This window comes from Ascaphus truei, chromosome 4, assembly GCF_040206685.1.
Source record: "Ascaphus truei isolate aAscTru1 chromosome 4, aAscTru1.hap1, whole genome shotgun sequence".
NCBI lineage: Eukaryota > Metazoa > Chordata > Amphibia > Anura > Ascaphidae > Ascaphus > Ascaphus truei.
Window position 1 is genome coordinate 313398517 of NC_134486.1, and position 19998 is coordinate 313418514.

The window sequence follows — 19998 nt, forward strand, 5'->3', positions numbered from 1 at the left end:
TTAGTGGCAAGGGGGGTCAGCGCCAAAGGGGGGTTAGAGGCAAGGGGGTCAGCGCCAAAGGGGGGTTAGCGGCAAGGGGGTCAGCAGCAAGGGGGGTGAGCGCCTCTACCCCGGGTCCCTGTGGCTGCCCGCCCGGCGGGGGACATCACGCAGCAGGCAGAGGAGCGGGAAGGCAGAGACACACTCACCGTGTGCTCTGCACAAAGCGGAAGCCCCGCCCCCGGCTTCCTCTGACCTGCCTGCGACCAATCCCCTGCATCCCGGCCGGCATTCTAAGTCCCGCCTCCTTCATTCAAACCCATGCGGCCCTTCATCCAATCCCCTGGCAGCATTCACTCACACAGAGAATACTTACCAGCTGCCGCATCCTCCTCACCGCCGCCGCAACCGGGACACACTGGGTGGGCCGCACAGATACTTGGTGTGGGCCGCATGCGGCCCGCGGGCCGCGAGTTTGACATGCCTGCTTTAAACTGTAGAGTGATTTTTGCACTGTTAATCTTAGAATAGCTACTGCTGTATAGGCATATCATTTGTGAGTATAATTAATTCGACAGTTATGCTGCCTGGTATGCAGCTTTAGCTGAGAAGTATCAGTAGGCATACTGATAAAAATTGCAGGTCTTAATATACAGTATTTAAGCACCATACAGGTTCAACCGGAAGAATGTGCACCCACTTCACTCAGTTTTTATTTAAATGGCGGGGTTAGCAGATTTAGCTCTAACAGGCTATCAGTTGACTGAGTAATCAGGCTGTGACGTCACAGCGGAGCTCTATCTGGCTGCCTATTCTATTAATTAATTAGCCAGCGAGACGATGATAGTAAGGCCTAAATAAATGATATAGCCTGGCTGGCTTGCAGCTCTAACTGGCTGACTATTAAAAATAGAATTGAGTACCCTTGTAGTCTAGGTAATGTATTAGGACCAAACAGTGGAGAGAGCAGATTAACCTCTAACAGACTATCAACTGACTGAGCGATCAAGCTGTGAAATCACAGCGCTGCTCTATCTGGCTGCCTATTGTATTTGTTAGTCTGCGAGAAGGTGATAGTAAGGTGCTGGTACATGAATTAGCAGATATCTGCTGAATTTACAGCTCTAGCTGGCTGCAGGTATACTGAAAATAAAATAGAGTACCATGATAGTCTAGGTAGTGTATAATAATCTGGGACACCAAGTGTTAAGACATTTTTAAAGCCCTTAGAGGACTATTTGTGTACAACTCCTTTGTTGTAGATGATTCACCTTGAAGAATAAACCTACCTTTTTATTGGCATTTCATCCTGGTTTCCCGCTTTTTGCATCTGAGCTGTGCTCTCCTTGTGCCTGGTTGTTCGGGTTCTTCACCTGCATTGCTTATCCGGAGACGCACGCACGCCGATGGAGCTTTGATTGCTTATCCGTGTACTGGTGCAGTGAGTACTCATTTCATTACTAAATGACTTTCATTCATTCATGTACGTTTTTATAAAACAAAAAAGAACACGGGCGCTAACACGTATAAAGGACTAAATCAGAAAGAACTAAATCAGAAAGAAAAGAACACAATATTACCGTAACTACGAATGTAGCTGCCCTCCCCTTGCAAAAGGGAGAATGAGGGCTAGAATGTAGATCCCAGTCTGCTGCAACCCCAATAGGATCTATCCAAGACCCTTTTTATGCAATTTCTTATTAGTCTGAAATGGAGGGGGCAAAATAAGTGATTGTACCAAGGAGGGAGTGGATCGCGTTGTCCGATTTCCATCTGGCACTTATTATGCTTAACCACTGCTCTAATGCATCTTCCCCCTCACTTGATAGTAGTGTTGTAATCCTTACGAACTAGACGGCTGAACATTTCTTTATTTCACTAAGGGGCACTGTGTATCAGACTACAAATTATTATGACCTATACTCACTTCGCACCTGGATCGCAAATACCCAAGTTCTTTATGTACCCATGTTTCCACTGGCTCCCCGGTCGTTCCGGTCCCTCATTAGCATCTCCGCCAGGGTGGGGGCTGCTGTGGGGGCGAGTGTGTCGCCGGGGGAGAGTGTCCCCGGTGACATCGGAGGCAGGGCACCGACATCTTTGTTGTGTCCGCGCATGCGTGGAGGCTTGCGCATGAGCAGACGTGATGTGGCGGCCATTACAGAAAGCGAGGCGGGACCGAGATGGCGCTACATAGTGCTGGAATACCTAGAAGTCACGCATGCGCAGTTAGGGCAATGCGGTGGCCATTACATGCATGCACAGGGGCAGGGAGACTCGCGCATGTGCAGTATACATCGCGCACGCAGCCCCAATGATAAAGAGGGCATGGAGGACTACAGCCCCCAGAATGCTTAGAGGCAGGAAAGCCACTGACGACAGGGAGCCAATAGGGCTCAGGGTCAGTGTTGAAAGGAATCATTCTCTGCAGTAGCAGAGACAGAGACTGTCTGAGCGGTGAGGTCATCAGAGATAGACCATCCACCAGGAGGAGGTCACCATCGCTGAGGCTTCGGCACTGGATACAAACGGGTCCTCTTCAGTTCTGCAGTACCCAGGTGCAGGAGCCCCGGGCAGGTACAGTCACCAAGTGCACCACCATTACCGGTACCACACAGGCACCGATCATGCCTAAGGGGTGGATTGCACTTGGGACCCTGGGAATAAGGTGTGGGGTACAAAGCCCTGCGAGGTGACCGGGTAGTTGTACTATTAGGGGTATAGAGTGAAACGTTGGTAATGTTAGTACTCTATGTTGTCTATACAGTAACTGTTATATTGTGGGTCTGTTACAGTAAAGCCTTTCTATTTTATTAGTGTGTGAGTAATCTGATTGTGTCCTGAGTAAGGGTCATTCTGCCATTAGAATCCTACACAGGTGGAGGCGCTGTGTTTATATGAGTATCATTCCAGAGGATACACCCCAGGCTCTCAGTGGCGGAGGTTCATGCCTCCTGTAAACCTGACAGGTAAAAGCACCACACTCCACCTGGTTATACATATAGATTCCCCTCACATGCACTCTGTCTGCGATTGGGGGGGGGGGGGGAGGGCAAAGTGTGTTACATTTATAATACTAAATATATGGACATATTCATTGTTATTGGTTATATCAAGATATTTGTTCTGGTTGTGAAGCACTAGTTTGAGACTGCCAGTCTGAATATCTATTTTTAAAAGAATTATTATTATTATTATTATTATTTTTAAGGCAAATTAGAATAAGGTATTTATTGGCCCATAAAATAAGGAAATGTTTAGATGAGGTGAACATGAAACAATATTTTAATAACACAGTATTAAAGCTGAACCACATTAATTTCAGCCCTAGGGACCCCCTAGCTTCCCGAGTTACAGCCCCAGTATGGGGTGCCGGTATCTCTGCCATGTTTAAATTCTCCCGTGTTACGGCCCACATGACCGAGACCTTTAAACAATGCAGGGAGATACAGAGGCGGCACATTTTATTTGAGTGCGGCTAGCTCCGCAAGCCTGAGGATGCCCCGGCATGCTAGCCGCACTCCCTCGGCGTGCCGCGCATCATCGACGCGCGGTCACGCGTCATCGGGTGCCTGCGCCCCCTGCACGCGCGTCCAGGGCTCCCCGAGGGAGCCCTGGTGTCCCGCGATGTGGGGGACGGCGGCAGGGGGTTCTGGGGGACCCGGCAGACCCGGCGAGCGGAGGGAGAAAGCCCCGATCGGAGGGCGCTCCTCCGCGGCTTCGGCGCGCGCCAGGCACATCCCGGCGCGCGCCTGGTTACTGCTGCGGCCGAGACCGGGCAAATGCTCAAATAAACTTGGCCGCAGCAGTACCAGCACCCCGTACCGGGGGCCTGTAACTCAGGAAGCAGGTCATCCCTAAGACTGAAATTAATACGGTTCAGCTCTGGAGACCCCCTGCTTCAATACTGTGTTATCAAAATAAAATAAAAGCAGCTTCATTACCTTAGCGACTAGCTGGTAAGGAATAAAAGGGGTTAAGCCAGAGTACCTGGTTTACTAATGGGCAAGTGGTTAGGCCTACCGGGAAGGTTGCGGAAGTTGTTAACCCATTCATTACCTTAGCGGTAGTAACCACTATGGTAATGAAAGGGTTAACCCCTCCCAGTACCCACCTGAGAGGCCTAACCACAGACCCCATGGTAACTATCCCCTTCACCCACCCCCTCTACCCCAATAAACATTACAATGCAATACAAACAGCAATACAGCCATTGATTGCAGTGTGGTTACCTATGCCCTCAATGGGGGCAAAAATAACCCAATGGCAATGAATGGGCGACCTACTACCCTCTCTTCCCCAACCCACCCCCCCCCGAATGGGTGACCTACTACCCTCTCTTCCCCACCCCCCCCACCCCCCCCAACACATACAATACAGTAATGGGCAATATCCCTATTATCCAGATCTGGATAATAGTGCATTTGCCCATTAAAAATAAATAAAACATTACCAAAACATTACCCAGCCAGCATATAGAAAATTAAAGTTGTACTTACCACTGCCAGGACAAATGCTGTCTTCATCCTCCTCGTATTCCGTGGGCACTGAGAGTAAAATAAAAAAACTAACTACTGACCTGAACCCTCTTAATCATCTTAGAGGTTACTAACTCCATGCTGCACATATTAAAAGGGATTTTTTATTTATTTTTAACGCACCATGGACTGCTGCTTTAACTGAAGTTAACGTCTCGTTAAGTCATTAATGGACCTCTGTGGATCTACCCTACTATGTATTAAACACAACCTTTCACTTGTAAAGTGTCCATCCCTTTGCTGGCCTTCTCCTAATTAGGGGATAGGCTGCAGAACCCTTTGATTGTCATGCACCCTGTTGCAGGGTACATGCAACTACACACGCGGGTTTCTTGACAAGGCTTATTTATTTAGCCTTAAAAGATATACAGCACACAAAACAAAAATAGCTTTTCATCAGCAAACAAAAGAAAATGGCCTTTTCTTCAGCAGACAAAACAAAACAGTTTCTCTTTAGCAGACAGTGTAAAAATAAGGTAGCTACTCTATTCTATGCAGGAGACAGACAGTTCATAAACCATGTACTTTGCTAACAGACCTTGTATCAGTAATCTCTTCAGTAGCTTACTCCTCTCTCCTCAACAGCCAGCCCCATGTGCCTACAGCCTGGGGTTTTTTAACACACATTGATTAGGCAGCTGGGATCCAACTAATTGTCCTGAGGTTCCCAGCTGAAGTTAACCTAGTCACTGCTGCATTGCAGGCTAAACATATGTCTGCCAGGCATAAGCTGGTGGCTTTTATTTACCCTGTCACATTCCTCCCCTGTAAGTGTGTGGCTGGGGCTACGCATGGCAGAAGCCCGACCATCCACACTTTCTCTAGAAAAGAAATCAGCACTTGCGTTCTCTTTTCCCGGCCTGTGCTGAATCTCAAATGAGAAGGGTTGGAGGGCCATATACCACCTAGTTAACCTAGCATTGGAATCTTTCATACTATTTAACCACTTCAGTGGAGCATGGTCCGTCACCAGAGTAAAATGGACTCCTGCCAGGTAATGCCTCAAAGCCTCGATTGCCCACTTTACTGCGAGGCACTCTTTCTCAATCACTGAGTAGTTTTTTTCCCTTGGGAACAATTTCCTACTCAGGAAAAGGATAGGATGTTCAACTCCCTCGAACTGTTGTGACAACACTGCCCCTAGCCCTATCTCTGATGCATCTGTTTGCACTATAAAAGGGCTGTTGAAGTCTGGGCTTCTAAGGATGGGACCCTCTGATAGACACCTTTTTATGTCCTCAAAGGCTCTCTGACAATCCCTTGACCACACCACTTGTGTAGGGGCACACTTTTTTGTGAGGTCCGTTAAAGGGGCTGCCACTTCCGAATAGTTGGGGATGAACCGCCGGTACACTGGCGACACACTTTATTCGAGCTCGGCTAGTCCCACGAATTCGGGTATACCCGGGTGTATTGAGGTTTGTGACTGTTTTCTGCCTGAGTGCATTGAGGTATTTTCCAGGCAGGGATTGAAGCATTTTATTCCTGCTGGCTGCAATACTGCACAGTATATATATATATACTGCATTACAATTCATGAATTTATGCCATCTGGTAGACACGCGAAGCATTGCAGCCTATTAAATCCTAATCATTATCATTTAACAAATCAGCCGCCCATCAGCCAGGCATGAACCCAGGCTAGGAAGGCAAATGCAACGGGGCTTGTCAGAGGTGAGGAGCGGCGCATTCCAGGTATCTGCCAGGTACATACCGGGTATTTGCTCGAATAAAGTGTGTCGGTGCAGTAGTACCCTGCTAAACCCAGCAGAGAGCGTACCTGCGTTTTTGTTTGGGGGTCGGAACTTCTTTCAGGGCAACTACCTTGTTGGCTAGTGGCCTTACTTTTCCACCTCCCACTGCATACCCTAAGTATTTGGTTTCCGCCTTACCCAGGGCACATTTCTTAAGGTTGGCTGTGAGCCCTGCCTCTCTTAGAGATTTGAGGATGGCTTTCAGCCTATTTAGATGGGCCCGCCAGTGTTTACTATAAATGACAATGTCATCTAGGTAGGCTGTGGCATAAGTCCTATGGGGTCTCAGCACCTTATCCATGAGTCTCTGAAATGTGGCTGGGGCTCCATGCACTTGGACTTCTCCTCTAAGGGTATTTGCCAGTATCCTTTTGTCAAGTCCAGCGTGGATATATATTCCGCGTTACCAAGGTCGTCAATTAATTCGTCCACCCTTGGCATCGGATATGCATCAAACTTGGATACCGCATTGACGTTTCGGAGGTCCACACAAAATCTTTCCTTCCCCTCGGGTTTAGGGACCATAACTAGTGGACTACACCACTCACTGCATGATTCCTCAATCACTCCTAAGTGTAACATTTCTTGTACCTCCTTCTCTACCAGAGCCCTACGACTTTCAGGCAACCTATAAGGACGGGAACGTACTTTTACTCCAAGTGCTGTCTCGATCGCATGTGAAATTAAGTTAGTTTGCACTGGTAAATCAGAAAAAACATCATGGAATTGTGTAATTATTGCTAACAAGTCTCCTTTTTGTTCAGAGGACAACTGTCTACCCATTGGGATTTTATCGTCACTCACGATGTTTTCCCTTGGAGGCTGAAGACCCAAGTCCATTTCCTCCACCACCGGGTGGATGAATAGAGACCGCTGCATCTTCCAGAGTTTCAGCAAGTTCACATGGTAAATCTATTTACCCTTCCTGGACCCTGGTTGAGTGATCTCATAATCCACATCACCCGTACGGCGGAGTACTTCGAATGGGCCCCGCCATTTGGCCAGGAGTTTACTCTCGCAACTGGGTAACAATAACATCACCTGGTCTCCCGGGTGAAACACTCTCATGCGAGCATTCTGATTGTAATGTCTCTCCTGACTGTCCTGGACTGATCTAAGATTCTCCCTAGCAAAATAGCCGACCACATCTAGGCGCTTCCTAAGGTCTAGTACATATTGCAGGGTATTCTTAGAAGGGGACCTCTGTTCCTCCCAGGACTCCTTTAGGATGTCTAGGATACCCCGGGGTTGGCGGCCATAGAGCAGTTCAAATGGAGAGAATCCCGTGGAGGCCTGGGGAACTTCCCGCACTGCAAACAGCAGAAAAGGGAGAAGTTCATCCCAGGCTCTCTTCTCTGAATCTACAAATTTTCTCAGCATCCCTTTTAGAGTTCGGATAAATCTTTCCACCAATCCGTCAGTCTGTGGGTGGTAGACCGATGTCCGAACAGACTTGACCTCTAGTAACTTTAAGACATCCTGCATCAGATTAGCCATAAAATTTGTACCTTGGTCTGTCAACATAACCTGGGGAAGTCCAACCCGTGATAACAGTTCCAACAATATGTTGGCTACTTGCTTCGCCGTTGATGTTCTCAGGGGGAACGCCTCAGGATATCTTGTTGCATAATGTATGTATGTATGTATGTCTTTATTTGTATAGCGCCATAAAATGTACATAGCGCTTCACAGTAATAATACATGTCATATAAATAACAAATATAAATAACACATCATGGGAATAAGTGCTTCAGACATACTGTAAAAGTAACATTAAGGAAGGAGTCCCTGCTCCGAGGAGCTTACAATCTAATTGGTAGGTAGGGAGAACGTACAGAGACAGTAGGAGGGAATACTAGTAAGTGCGTCTGCAGGGGGCCAAGCTTTGTGTCATGTGTCCATGATTATCCAGTGCTACTCATATGCTTCTTTAAGCAGATGTGTCTTAAGGTGGGTCTTAAAGGTGGTTAGCGAGGGGGCTAGTCGGGTATTGAGGGGAAGGGCATTCCAGAGGTGTGGGGCAGAAAGTGAGAAAGGTTTAAGGCGGGAGAGAGCTTTAGATACAAAGGGGGTAGAAAGAAGACATCCTTGAGAAGAACGCAAGAGTCGTGATGGTGCATAGCGAGAAATTAGGGCTGAGATGTAATGAGGGGCAGAAGAATGTAAAGCTTTAAAAGTGAGCAGTAGAATTGAGTGTGAGATACGCGATTTAATCGGAAGCCAGGAGAGGGATTTCAGCAGGGGAGACGCTGAGACAGATTTAGGAAAGAGTAGAGTGATTCTGGCAGCAGTGTTTAGGATAGATTGTAGGGGAGACAGGTGAGAGGTAGGAAGGCCGGACAGCAGGAGGTTGCAGTAATCGAGACGTGAGAGAATGAGGGCCTGAGTCAGAGTTTTAGCATTTGAGTAACAGAGGAAAGGGCGTATCTTTGTGATATTGCGGAGGAAAAAGCGACAAGTTTTAGAAACGTTTTGAATATGAGAGGAGAATGAGAGAGAGGAATCAAGTGTGACCCCTAGGCAGCGTGCTTGGGCTACTGGGTGAATGATCGTATTTCCAATAGCAATGTGGAAGGATGTAGTAGGGCCAGGTTTGGGAGGTAGTATAAGGAGCTCTGTTTTTGCCATGTTAAGTTTCAGTCGGCGGATGGCCATCCAGGATGATATTCCAGAGAGGCATTCAGAAACTTTGGTCTGTATAGCAGGTGTAAGGTCAGGGGTTGAAAGGTAAATTTGTGTGTCGTCAGCATAGAGGTGATATTTAAACCCAAAAGATGTGATTAGGTCACCTAGAGAGAGTGTGTAGAGAGAAAAGAGAAGGGGTCCCAGGACAGAGCCCTGGGGTACCCCCACAGAGAGATCAATAGAGGAGGAGGAGGTGTTAGCAAAAGAGACACTGAAGGTACGATGGGAGAGGTAAGAGGAGATCCAGGATAAAGCTTTGTTCCGAATACCAAGAGTATGGAGAATGTGAAGGAGAAGAGGGTGGTCCACGGTGTCGAATGCTGCAGAGAGGTCGAGTAATATGAGCAGAGTGTAATGACCTCTGTCTTTGGCAGCGTGGAGGTCGTCAGTTATTTTAGTGAGGGCTGTTTCAGTAGAGTGAGCAGTGCGGAAGCCAGATTGTAGAGGGTCTAGTACAGAATAGGTGTTGAGAAAGTGTAGCAATCGAGAGAATACAAGACGTTCAAGGAGTTTGGAGGCAAAAGGCAGGAGGGAGACAGGTCGATAGTTAGAAGGACAGGTAGGGTCAAGCTTGCTGTTTTTGAGTAATGGTATAACGGTTGCATGCTTGAAGGATGAAGGAAAGGTACCAGAGTAGAGGGAAGAGTTAAAGATCTGTGTGAGCATAGGGATTATAGAAGGAGCAAGAGGTTTTAGGAGATGGGAGGGAATGGGGTCAAGTGGGCAAGTGGTAGAGGGCGAAGAGGAGATCAGCAGTGATACATCCTCCTCCGAGATAGCAGAAAAAGAGTCAAGAAAGACAGGAGGAGAGTTGGGAAGCATTGTGGGATGGGAGGAGGCAACAGATGGGATGTACTGCCGTATGGACTCCACCTTTTTCTTAAAAAAGTCAGCAAAGTCCTGAGGTGAGATGGATGAAGAAGAGGAGGCAGCTGAGGGTGGTCTGAGTAGGGAGTCAAAGACAGAAAAGAGACGGCGTGGGTTAGACTTGTGTGTGTTGATTAGTGATGAAAAGTAGGTTTGTTTAGCCTGAAAGAGGGCAGAGTTGAAACAGGATAGCATAAATTTGTAGTGAATGAAGTCTGCGAGCGTATGAGATTTCCTCCAGAGGCGTTCAGAGGAATGAGTGGAGGAATGCAGCATGCGTGTGTCGGAGTTTAGCCAGGGTCTGGGGTTAGAAGGGCGAGGACGGCAGAGAGAAAGTGGGGCATGAAGATCAAGAGAGGAAGATAAGGCAGAGTTGTAGTTCCTGACCAGGTTGTCAGGGTCTGAAGCGGAACTGAGAGAGGAGAGGGAGCAGCATAAAGTGGAATCAAGAGCTGGTAGGTTAATAGAGTGCAGGTTTCTGCAAAAACGAGGGCGAGATGGAGATGGAGATGGAGATGGAGAGAAGCGAGAGAGAGAAAATGAGATGAGGTGATGGTCAGAGAGAGGAAAGGGGGAAATGGAGAAGTCGGAGAGAGAGAAGTTTTTAGTGAAAACCAGGTCTAAGTAGTGGCCATCCTTGTGGGTGCTGGCTGTAGTCCACTGTTGAAGGCCAAAAGAAGAGGTTAGAGAAAGAAAGCGGGAAGCCCAAGGGAGAGAGGGGTCATCAATGTGGCAATTGAAGTCCCCAAGGAGAAGAACAGGGGAGTCTGAGGAGAGAAAGAAAGAGAGCCAGGATTCAAAGTGAGAGAGAAAGGCAGAAGGGGGATGAGTAGAGGAAGGTGGGCGATAGATGACCGCCACATGAACCGGGAGAGGAGAGAAGATCTGGACTGTGTGAGCCTTGTAATAATCCACTATTACAAGAATAAACCTGTGTCCTTTCGCAGAAGGTTCTAGAGGTCCTACCAAGTGTACCCCAATCCTCTCAAAGGGAACTGACACCAAGGGTAGAGGAACCAAAGGGCCTGGTTTTTGTCCCTTTGGACTAGTTAACTGGCACTCCGGACATGCCGCACATAACTTAGCAATATCACTATGCAGCCCTGGCCAATAAAATCGGGATGAAATACGTTCCAATGTTTTATCCCTGCCCAGGTGGCCACCCCAAGGGACAGTATGGGCTAGAGTGAACACAGATTTAACAAACGCCTTGGGAACCAATATCTGTCTGGTGACCTCCCCTGTTTGTGTCTGCCTATTCACCCTATACCCTATACAGGATATCATTTGATAGCTCAAAATGGGGGAATACTATCACCCCCTGTGCATTTAAAATGTGCTCATCCATTTTTACCACCTTGTCATACTGTCTAGCAAGGACTGGGTCTTCCCTTTGCCTCTGGCAAAAATCAGGGAGGTATAGGTCTGGTAAATCTCCAGGGCCCATATCCCCCTCTTTCTGGCCATCCCCAGTCATCACTTGTGACTTCTGGCTATAAGAATGGTCACCTTGAGACCCAGATTTCTGCAACCAGTCCTGTTTGTCAGAGCGTTTTTGCTTTTGAGTCTTTTGAACCCGGTGTCTACTGGGAAAAAGGTCTGCCGAGAAGGGGAACAGTTTGCCAGGGTTCTCCTGAGCCATAGAATGAGACTCCTCGTGAGAGACTGGAGCCATTAAGTCCAAAAAGAAAGGCCAGTCCCGGCCGAGCACAATGGGGGCAGGGAGCCAAGGAGCGACTCCTACTTCGAGGTAAGCCTCCTGACCTTTTACCTGTAGCCGGATTTTGGCCGTCGGATAGCGTTTTACATCGCCGTGTATACATTCTATACTCCATGGGGAGTCAAAAGAACACACGTTAGGTGGTAACAGTTCCTGGAGGACCAGAATTTTCCCAGAGCCCGAATCTACCAGGACCTGGACGGTTTTTCCCCCAATCAGGGCTGGAAGTAGCCAGGGCTTGTAATTTTCTCCAGTGAAGGCCGAGGCGACGGTTCTGCTGAATGAACAATTCATCAGTGGACAGTCCACATACCGGTGGCCTTGTTCTCCGCAGGCGGAACATGGAGAGGGTTCCCTCGCAGGAGGGGGCTGTGGATAGTGCTCCGCTGGACCGGATACTGGAGACCAGGCACCTGGTGGGTCCTGTGGCGACGTCCTCGGAAGTTCCTCTCATTTTGCGACGAGCAGACATCAGGAAGGCGATGAGGGTCTCGGCGGGGACCAGCATTTGGACCGCGTCCTTGCTGGAACGACTGCTCCTTCCGTTGGACTTGGCGGTTGCGTATGGACGGGCCGTAGGTTCCCCGTTGATCCGACCTCCCCCTTCGGGCGTTGGCAAGTGTCGGTGGAGTCGGGTCCTGGACACTCGCCTGCTGCTGAGGTTCCCAGCTGAAGTTAACCTAGTCACTGCTGCATTGCAGGCTAAACATATGTCTGCCAGGCATATAGCTGGTGGCTTTTATTTACCCTGTCACACACCCCTATTTAGAATTTGTGCGAACAAGAATGACCTCTATTTTAATTGAAGGAAACAAATTCTGTTTTTCCTTTATTCAATGATGAAAATATATTATATTTACATTGGAAGAAAATAAATAAAGGATCATTTTATGAATATCCCGTTAATTTGATGTGTTTCACAATTTAGTAAGCATATGTCAGACTTGTGAGTGTACTCTTGAATGGTTTTGTCATTGCTCTTGTAACCCAGGTCCCCCCTCTGGGCTCTCTTCACTTCCCCTACCTTCCGCTCGCCTCCGCTGTGGTCGGGAGAGTTGCGGGCGGTTGCAGGGGCGACCGGGTCGCAGGCGCTTCTCAGAGGGAAGGGTCCCGCCATCTTAGTTAGGTGCACACATGCGCAGTAGAGTCGCATATGTGCAATGAGGTGCTGGAGATGCGGCGGCAATTATAGAAAGGCTCTGCAATGGGAACTACATATCCCAGGAGCATAAGAGGCAAAATGGCAGGTGACAGACAGCAGCCAATAGGGCACCAGGATTCCCCTGCTGGGGAATTGATACATTTGGCGTGCTGAGAGCCACACCAGTCTACAGAGGGAGGTGAAGCTGAGAGGTAGTGTCCAGGTAATGCTGAGAACCAGGGGAGCGATGATACCTTAAGGAAAAAAACACTACATAGTGCAATATTGTAGTTACAATATAGTGAAATAAGCAGAGAGCTCCCAAATGCCAACTCACAATCTAGTAGACAAAAAAGAGCAGAAATTCAACTGTGGCAAAGATGATCCCAGGCTGGAACAGGTAGGAGGACATCAGATAATATCCCAGAGATTAAACAGCAGGGTAAGTGAGGTGTCGATGGTAATAGCTGAGTAGCGACCTCAGAATCACTGCACACCAACGCTTCTGCAGATCTCCGTTTCGTATCCACGCTGGGGCCGACACGTCACTTTCGGTCTCTCGTCTCGCCGGAAACTGACGTCACAGGATCTCCCAGCACTGCCTCTCTTCTCGGTCTGAACTCTAGGCCACGCTATACGTGTTTCGCCGTTCTGGTTGACGGCTTCGTCAGGAGTGACAAACTGGTTTGTGTTAAACCAGTACCTGAATTTTTATATAAAGCCAAAGCTTTTACAAAAGAAGTCCCTCTTGAAGTTATTGCCAAAACGGAGGTGATTTGTCTACAAAAGATACCGTTACGTGCCTGGTATAGGCACTTTAAAGTAAGTGAATATATTACCACCTTTCTGTACTGATACTAGTATGTGAACGTACTTCACTATATTGCCTTTTTTTCTCATGTCTTTTTCATATAACGAGGAGCGCTGAACATCGTGAACATTTTAACCTCACTTACCCTGCTGTTTAATCTCTGGGATATTATCTGATGTCCTCCTACCTGTTCCAACCTGGGATCATCTTTGCCACAGTTGGATTTCTGCTCTTTTTTGTCTACTAGATTTGGGAGCTCTATGCTTATTTCACTATATTGCACCTACAATATTGCACTCTGTAGTGTTTTTTTCCTTAAGGTATCATCGCTCCCCTGGTTCTCAGCGTTATCTACTACTTGGACCGTGAAACAGTCCTTTCTAAGGGTTTGAGTGATTATTTACCTATTTCACTTATTCATGTGATTTTTTAAATATTATTATTTATATTATATCACTTTCACTGTACGCACTTTAATTATATTATATTGTTTATCATCACTGTATTGTTTTGCACACAATATTTTGAGAGTACAGAGCGCCATCTTGTGTTGTTTTCACATAGGTAGTGTCCAGGGAGCTGTGCTTCCCTGGAGTATGTATGTATGTCTTTATTTATATAGCACCATTAATGTACATAGCGCTTCACAGTAGTAATACATGTGGTAATCAAATAAATAACAGATAATATAAATAACAGATCATGGGAATAAGTGCGTCAGACATAAAAGTAACATTAAGGAAGAGGAGTCCCTGCTCCGAGAAGCTTACAGTCTAATTGTTAGGTAAGGATAACGTACAGAGACAGTAGGAGGGAGTTCTGGTAAGTGCGTCTGCAGGGGGCCAAGCTTTATGTATCATGTGTTCAGAATGTTCACAGTGCTATTCATATGCTTCTTTAATCAAGTGTGTCTTAAGGTGGGTCTTAAAGGTGGATAGAGAGGGTGCTAGTTGGGTACTGAGGGGAAGGGCATTCCAGAGGTGTGGGGCAGTCAGTGAAAAAGGTTTAAGGCGGGAGAGGGCTTTAGATACAAGGGGTGTAGAAAGAAGACATCCTTGAGAAGAACGCAAGAGTCTGGATGGTGCATAACGAGAAATTAGGGCTTAGATGTAAGGAGGGGCAGAAGAGTGTAAAGCTTTAAAAGTGAGAAGAAGAATGGAGTGTGAGATGCGGGATTTGATCGGAAGCCAGGAGAGGGATTTCATGAGGGGAGATGCTGAGACAGATCTAGGAAAGAGTAGAGTGATTCTGGCAGCAGCATTTAGGATAAATTGTACACTGGCGACACGTTTTATTGAAGCACGGCTAGCACCGCAAACCGGGGGATGCCCCGGCGTGCTAGCCGCACTCCCTCGGCGTGCCGCGCATCATCGATGCGCGGTCACGTGTCATCGGGTGCCTGCGCCCCCTGCACGCGCGTCCAGGGCTCCCCGAGGGAGCCCTGGTGTCCCGCGATGTGGGGGACGGCGGCAGGGGGTTCCGGGGGACCCGGCGGACCCGGCAGCGGGAGGAAAAAAGCCCCGATCGGAGGGCGCTCCTCCGCTGCTTCGGCGCGCGCCCGGCACCCTCCGGCGCGCACCAGGTTACTGCTGCGGCCGAGAACGGGCAAATGCTCGAATAAACTCGGCCGCAGCAGTAGGGGAGACAGGTGAGAAGCAGGAAGGCCGGACAGCAGGAGGTTACAGTAATCAAGACGGGAGAGAATGAGGGCCTGAGTCAGAGTTTTAGCAGTCGAGCAACAGAGGAAAGGGCGTATCTTTGTTATATTGCGGAGGAAAAAGCGACAAGTTTTAGAAATGTTTTGAATGTGAGGGGCAAATGTGAGAGAGGAGTCGTGTGTGACCCCTAGGCAGCGTGCTTGGGCTACTGGGTGAATGATCGTAGTTCCAACAGTAATGTGGAAGGAGGTAGTAGGGCCAGGTTTGGGAGGAAGTAGGAGGAGCTCTGTTTTAGCCATGTTGAGTTTAAAGCGGCGGAGGGCCATCCAGGATGATATAGCAGAGAGACATTCAAGAAACTTTGGTTTGCACAGCAGGTGTAAGGTCAGGTCTTGAAAAGTATATTTGTGTGTCATCAGCATAGAGGTGATAATTAAACCCAAAAGATGCTATTAGGTCACCTAAATATTAATAAATGTTATAAAATGTTATTAGGCCTAGTTTACCCCCTTAGGCCCAATGTAGGCCCTGAGACCCAAACCAGATTGTGGCTGCTATAGGGACAGGCCCCTAAGATAGGGGCACCGCTGTCTCACACACGTGGGGGGGTGAGTGACTCTGTGGGCATCAGGGTGGTTGGGTGCCCAGGGGCACCTTAGTACTTGGGGGTAAACCCTGCGAGGGTGAGGACACAGTGTAGGGGGAAGAACGGTGAGGGGGTACGGCCCTGCAAAGCTTGTATGTTTTGTAGTGTGATTATTACTATTCTGTGCAGTAAAACAGTTATACTTACAGTACACAAGTGTGTTTTGCTGCATGGGGTTCCTGTAACAGGGTAATTTCACACAGTAGAATTCCGTACAGGTGGAGGCGATATCGATCATCAATTCAGGTACACCCCACGTTCCCAGCAGTGGAGGCTCAGGTTTCCTGTGAGCCACAGGTATCACACCGCTCCACACATCTCCCAGAGGATGGGGGAAAGTGCGCTACACAATAAACACTAAACAGTTTTTATTATTTCTTACCTCATTTATAAAGGCTTGAAGAGCTCTCAGAGTCAAGAGTTACTGTATGAAGTTCCACTTGATTTATATAACAACAAAAAAAGGAGCATCCCAAGGAAATTTTATTACCTACACATTTTTTATTCCACTTAAAAACAATGTGGATATATGCTCAAAGAATGTGATTTTACATAGTTACCTCATAAAATGTACGGTAAGTACAGATATAGCAGATATTACCCGCGCTAACCCGATTGAATGCAAAAAGGATGCATTAAGCAGCACGTGAGCTTCTTAACCATTGTTCTCAAATAGCACTGCTGTTAAATAATGCGCCAGCGGTAACGCAACGCATTGTGTTAAAAGGGGCATCAACGTCTGCTTTATTTTTAAGTCATAGAAAATAGAAAAAGTCAAGTATCACTTATCCTTTTAAATATTGAAAGTTCTGTAAAACAGAGAATACAATGCACAACTGTGTTTAAAATACAATTTTTAACAATAAGTGTACTGTATCTCTTTACATAGCTTAAAATCTCTGAATTCTTTTTGGGATGAATGCTGAGATCAGTTGAACATTATTTTATCACAACGCTTCAGATGGATTAAAGGGATAAGCTATTTAATCTTAAAGTCTTACAGATGCCAGCAGGCAGATGTCTTATCAGTAGGAGCCAAAAATGTCCCCCAACAGTTCATTAAATATACTGAACATTAGTAAGTTCAATGAACCTTTGCTTTTTTTTAAAGTATGAATGACATACCGTACGGTTTATATCAACCTTAAAAATGCATTTCTTCCCTCAGGCATATTTGTAGGAATAGACAAAGTGTAGGTATAACACAACTTTCACGCTAATGCAGCCTTAGTTAAAAAAAAAATGTATAAATCATGTGAAGTTGAATAATTTACAATACCAATGTTGTGACATGTCCAGAGACCTGCAGCCTAAGTCAGCAGGTCTTTTTTATTCTACTGGATATAGATCCAATGTTGGTCTTTCTCCCTCTTAATAGTGGTAAATGAGAATTTTAATCCTAATAGAGGTATATTAGTATTTTATCTGGTAGTGTTAGGACTTGCGAACTGGGTCTGCCTTGTCATGGCTCGCAGGCTTACAATGCTTTGGCCAAAGGGTTAAACTACATGAGTATTTTACTGTGTATTTTTGTCATATTGGATGTAGCATTTGGCTTCTCTGTCGCTTGTAGTATACATTTGCCATTCTCAATAGCTCTCCTTTTTGACACTTACATACATATATATTTTGTGGGGGCTCAGGGGTTCCTAGAATGAGCTTGCTGGGGTTCTGTGTGCTGTTTTTTCACAATATCACAAAGCACATAAAACATCGCTTTTTTCAATATATGAGATTTCCACCTAATACATTTTTTAGAACACTGTACAAGCCACAAAACTTAGAATGTCTTTTTTTTTAATTGCACTAGCGGCCTCAAGTACTGTAGGTCAAAAGAAGAGTCAACAAATGGAGTTTGATTTTTAATTACTGGTGTTGTAGGACTACAATAAAAATAATTCTTTAAATTGTTTATGTATATTTTCCATCTGTACAAACATTACTCAGTCGCAGTGGGGACATCCAGTACAATCAAACTGGTCTAACAATGTTTTTATCTTCTTTTGCTGTATGTTATTTCTCAGAATACACTTTCCTCTCTGCACTTCAGTTGCAAATCATTCATAGCATTGTGTTATGTTTCAAAGCTTGCAAGACAGAACAGTGAAAGGTGAAGGACTTTACAAAAAAAATATTTGTACAGTTTGTGCTAGTTGCGTATGATTAAACAACTTGAGGACAGCATTATGTATTTTTTATTGTTTATGTAATGTTACTGACACACTAGGAAAAATAGACCTTTAAGAAAAGAGTGCCTAATTTTTCAGCAGAGATGACATTCACATAAATATGAACCACTAAAAGGTATCATTCTACAGTAATTCTACATAAGCCCGATGAGAAAATTAAATCATTTTTTTCTGTCGCTTCTGAATAGTAGAAAGCTGAAAAACTAATGGCTGCCATAGGAATGAAAGCCTATTTGACTGGTCTTATTTAAATGGACCCAACAACAGTTATCCCCCAAAAAATTATTCAAATTATTTTATTAGTAATAATTAGAATTTATTCCTGAGGTGTGCAAAACTGAATGGCAGTGATGGGACACCTCAGGCATATTATCTATAGCACTGTGCCGCAAGTTACAATCATAAGGGAGGAGCCAAAGAAAGCCATCGTTCTTAAACTGAAAGATTGGATATTCCTGGAAATGACAAAGGTTTTGGGGTTATGTTCCCCCCATGGAGGTTGCATCATAATATGAAATTGTTTCTGACAATGTCATTACGAGTTATCATTGTGGCATTCCCAAATATAGATGCTTCAATTTGTTAAGAGTAAATAAATTGATTATTTAGAAGCACGGGATAAACATTTAACACTTAAGGATCAGATCAGGACTACACTTTGAGCTAAAAACGTTAACTTAAATGCTTTGTGTCTCATTCATTATTCTACCAAAGGACACATTTCCACTAAGGTTTCCTCACCAGAAGGTTAGGATATCCCTTATACTGCTTGTATTGCAGTTTAAATTATATTCTATTTAGTGATGTTCTGAACTGTAAAAACCTGTTCCCTAAATCGTTTTGACAAAATCCGTCTGTGGATTGGATACTAAAAAATCCATCTGGATTTATTCAAATTCGTCATTGAATACAATACGGACAGTTTTTAAGAATCTATTGCTGGATTAGAGAGCGAGAAAAAGAGTGAGAGAGCAAGACAGAGAGACCTTTCAACCGTCAGTTGTATATACTGTTGCGGCACACTTTATTCTAACAAATCACCGGTTTGTCCCTGGCTGGTTCCTGGAATGCCACGCTGTTCACCCAGAGCATGCCGCGTTCCCAGCCAGGGGTCATGCCCGGCTGATGCGCGGTTGATGTGTTAATTGATAATGGTTCAGGATTTACTAGGCTGCAATGCTTCGCGTGTCCGCCAGATGGCATAAATTTATGAATTGTAATGCAGTATATATATATATATATATATATATATATATATATATATATATATATGTAGAAGAAACACACAGCGCAATTCTAAACAATTTGTTCCTGTGGACGATAATATTCACACCACTATATAGAGCCAATAATAGATGGGAGGTACATACCCTGGTTTACCTCTAACCCTATACACTGCAGCTAGTTTAGGTCTGCGGCTCCACAATCGCCGCCTTGGAGATCTGGAGAAGAGTGACCTAAGCGCAAGTAGAACAGGGAAGAGAGAAAACACAAAAGGGGATCATAGGGCAGTATATCTATAATTACATAAATATTAGACTGGTAAGATATGCGCTTACACTGATCGGATAAATAAGAGCCTGTAATCCTCTCAGGGACTCTCGAACGTAGCTGTAGGGGGCTTCTTTGTATACTGCTTGGTATTCCAGAGATCCTCTTAACAGGCAATCAGCTGCTGCTTGTCCAGGTGTTCTTCGTCCCAAGCACTCGCGTCTCACTATGGATGAATTTCACAGGAGGGGGGGGGGGAGGGGAGGGAAGGTGGGGAGGAAATAATGGAAGGGAACAAAATATGTGTAAAACCTTTTAATCTAAAAAAGACTAGTTAAATTATAGGTGATCAACTCACATTGTGTGAGAAAACAACAAGCAGTAGAGAGTGTTTAGCGAGTCTCTCACACTCGTGTAGAATCGCCGGTTTACCAGTCCTCTCCGCAGTCTCTTCCGTACCACGTGATCGGCCGTGGCGTGTGACGCTGCGTGTGACGCGGCCCGGCTCTCGCGATGCTC

General features: G+C 45.9%; 1 long non-coding RNA gene across 1 annotated transcript in view; it reads right to left on the reverse strand.

Moving 5' to 3' along the window:
- LOC142492119 (uncharacterized) overlaps positions 1 to 19700 on the reverse strand; it is a 24433-nt gene extending 4733 nt beyond the window's left edge. The window contains exon 1 of the long non-coding RNA XR_012800752.1: positions 19359 to 19700. This is a non-coding gene — a long non-coding RNA (uncharacterized LOC142492119). The remainder of the gene's footprint in view (positions 1 to 19358) is intronic.
- Positions 19701 to 19998: the final 298 nt, after the last annotated feature.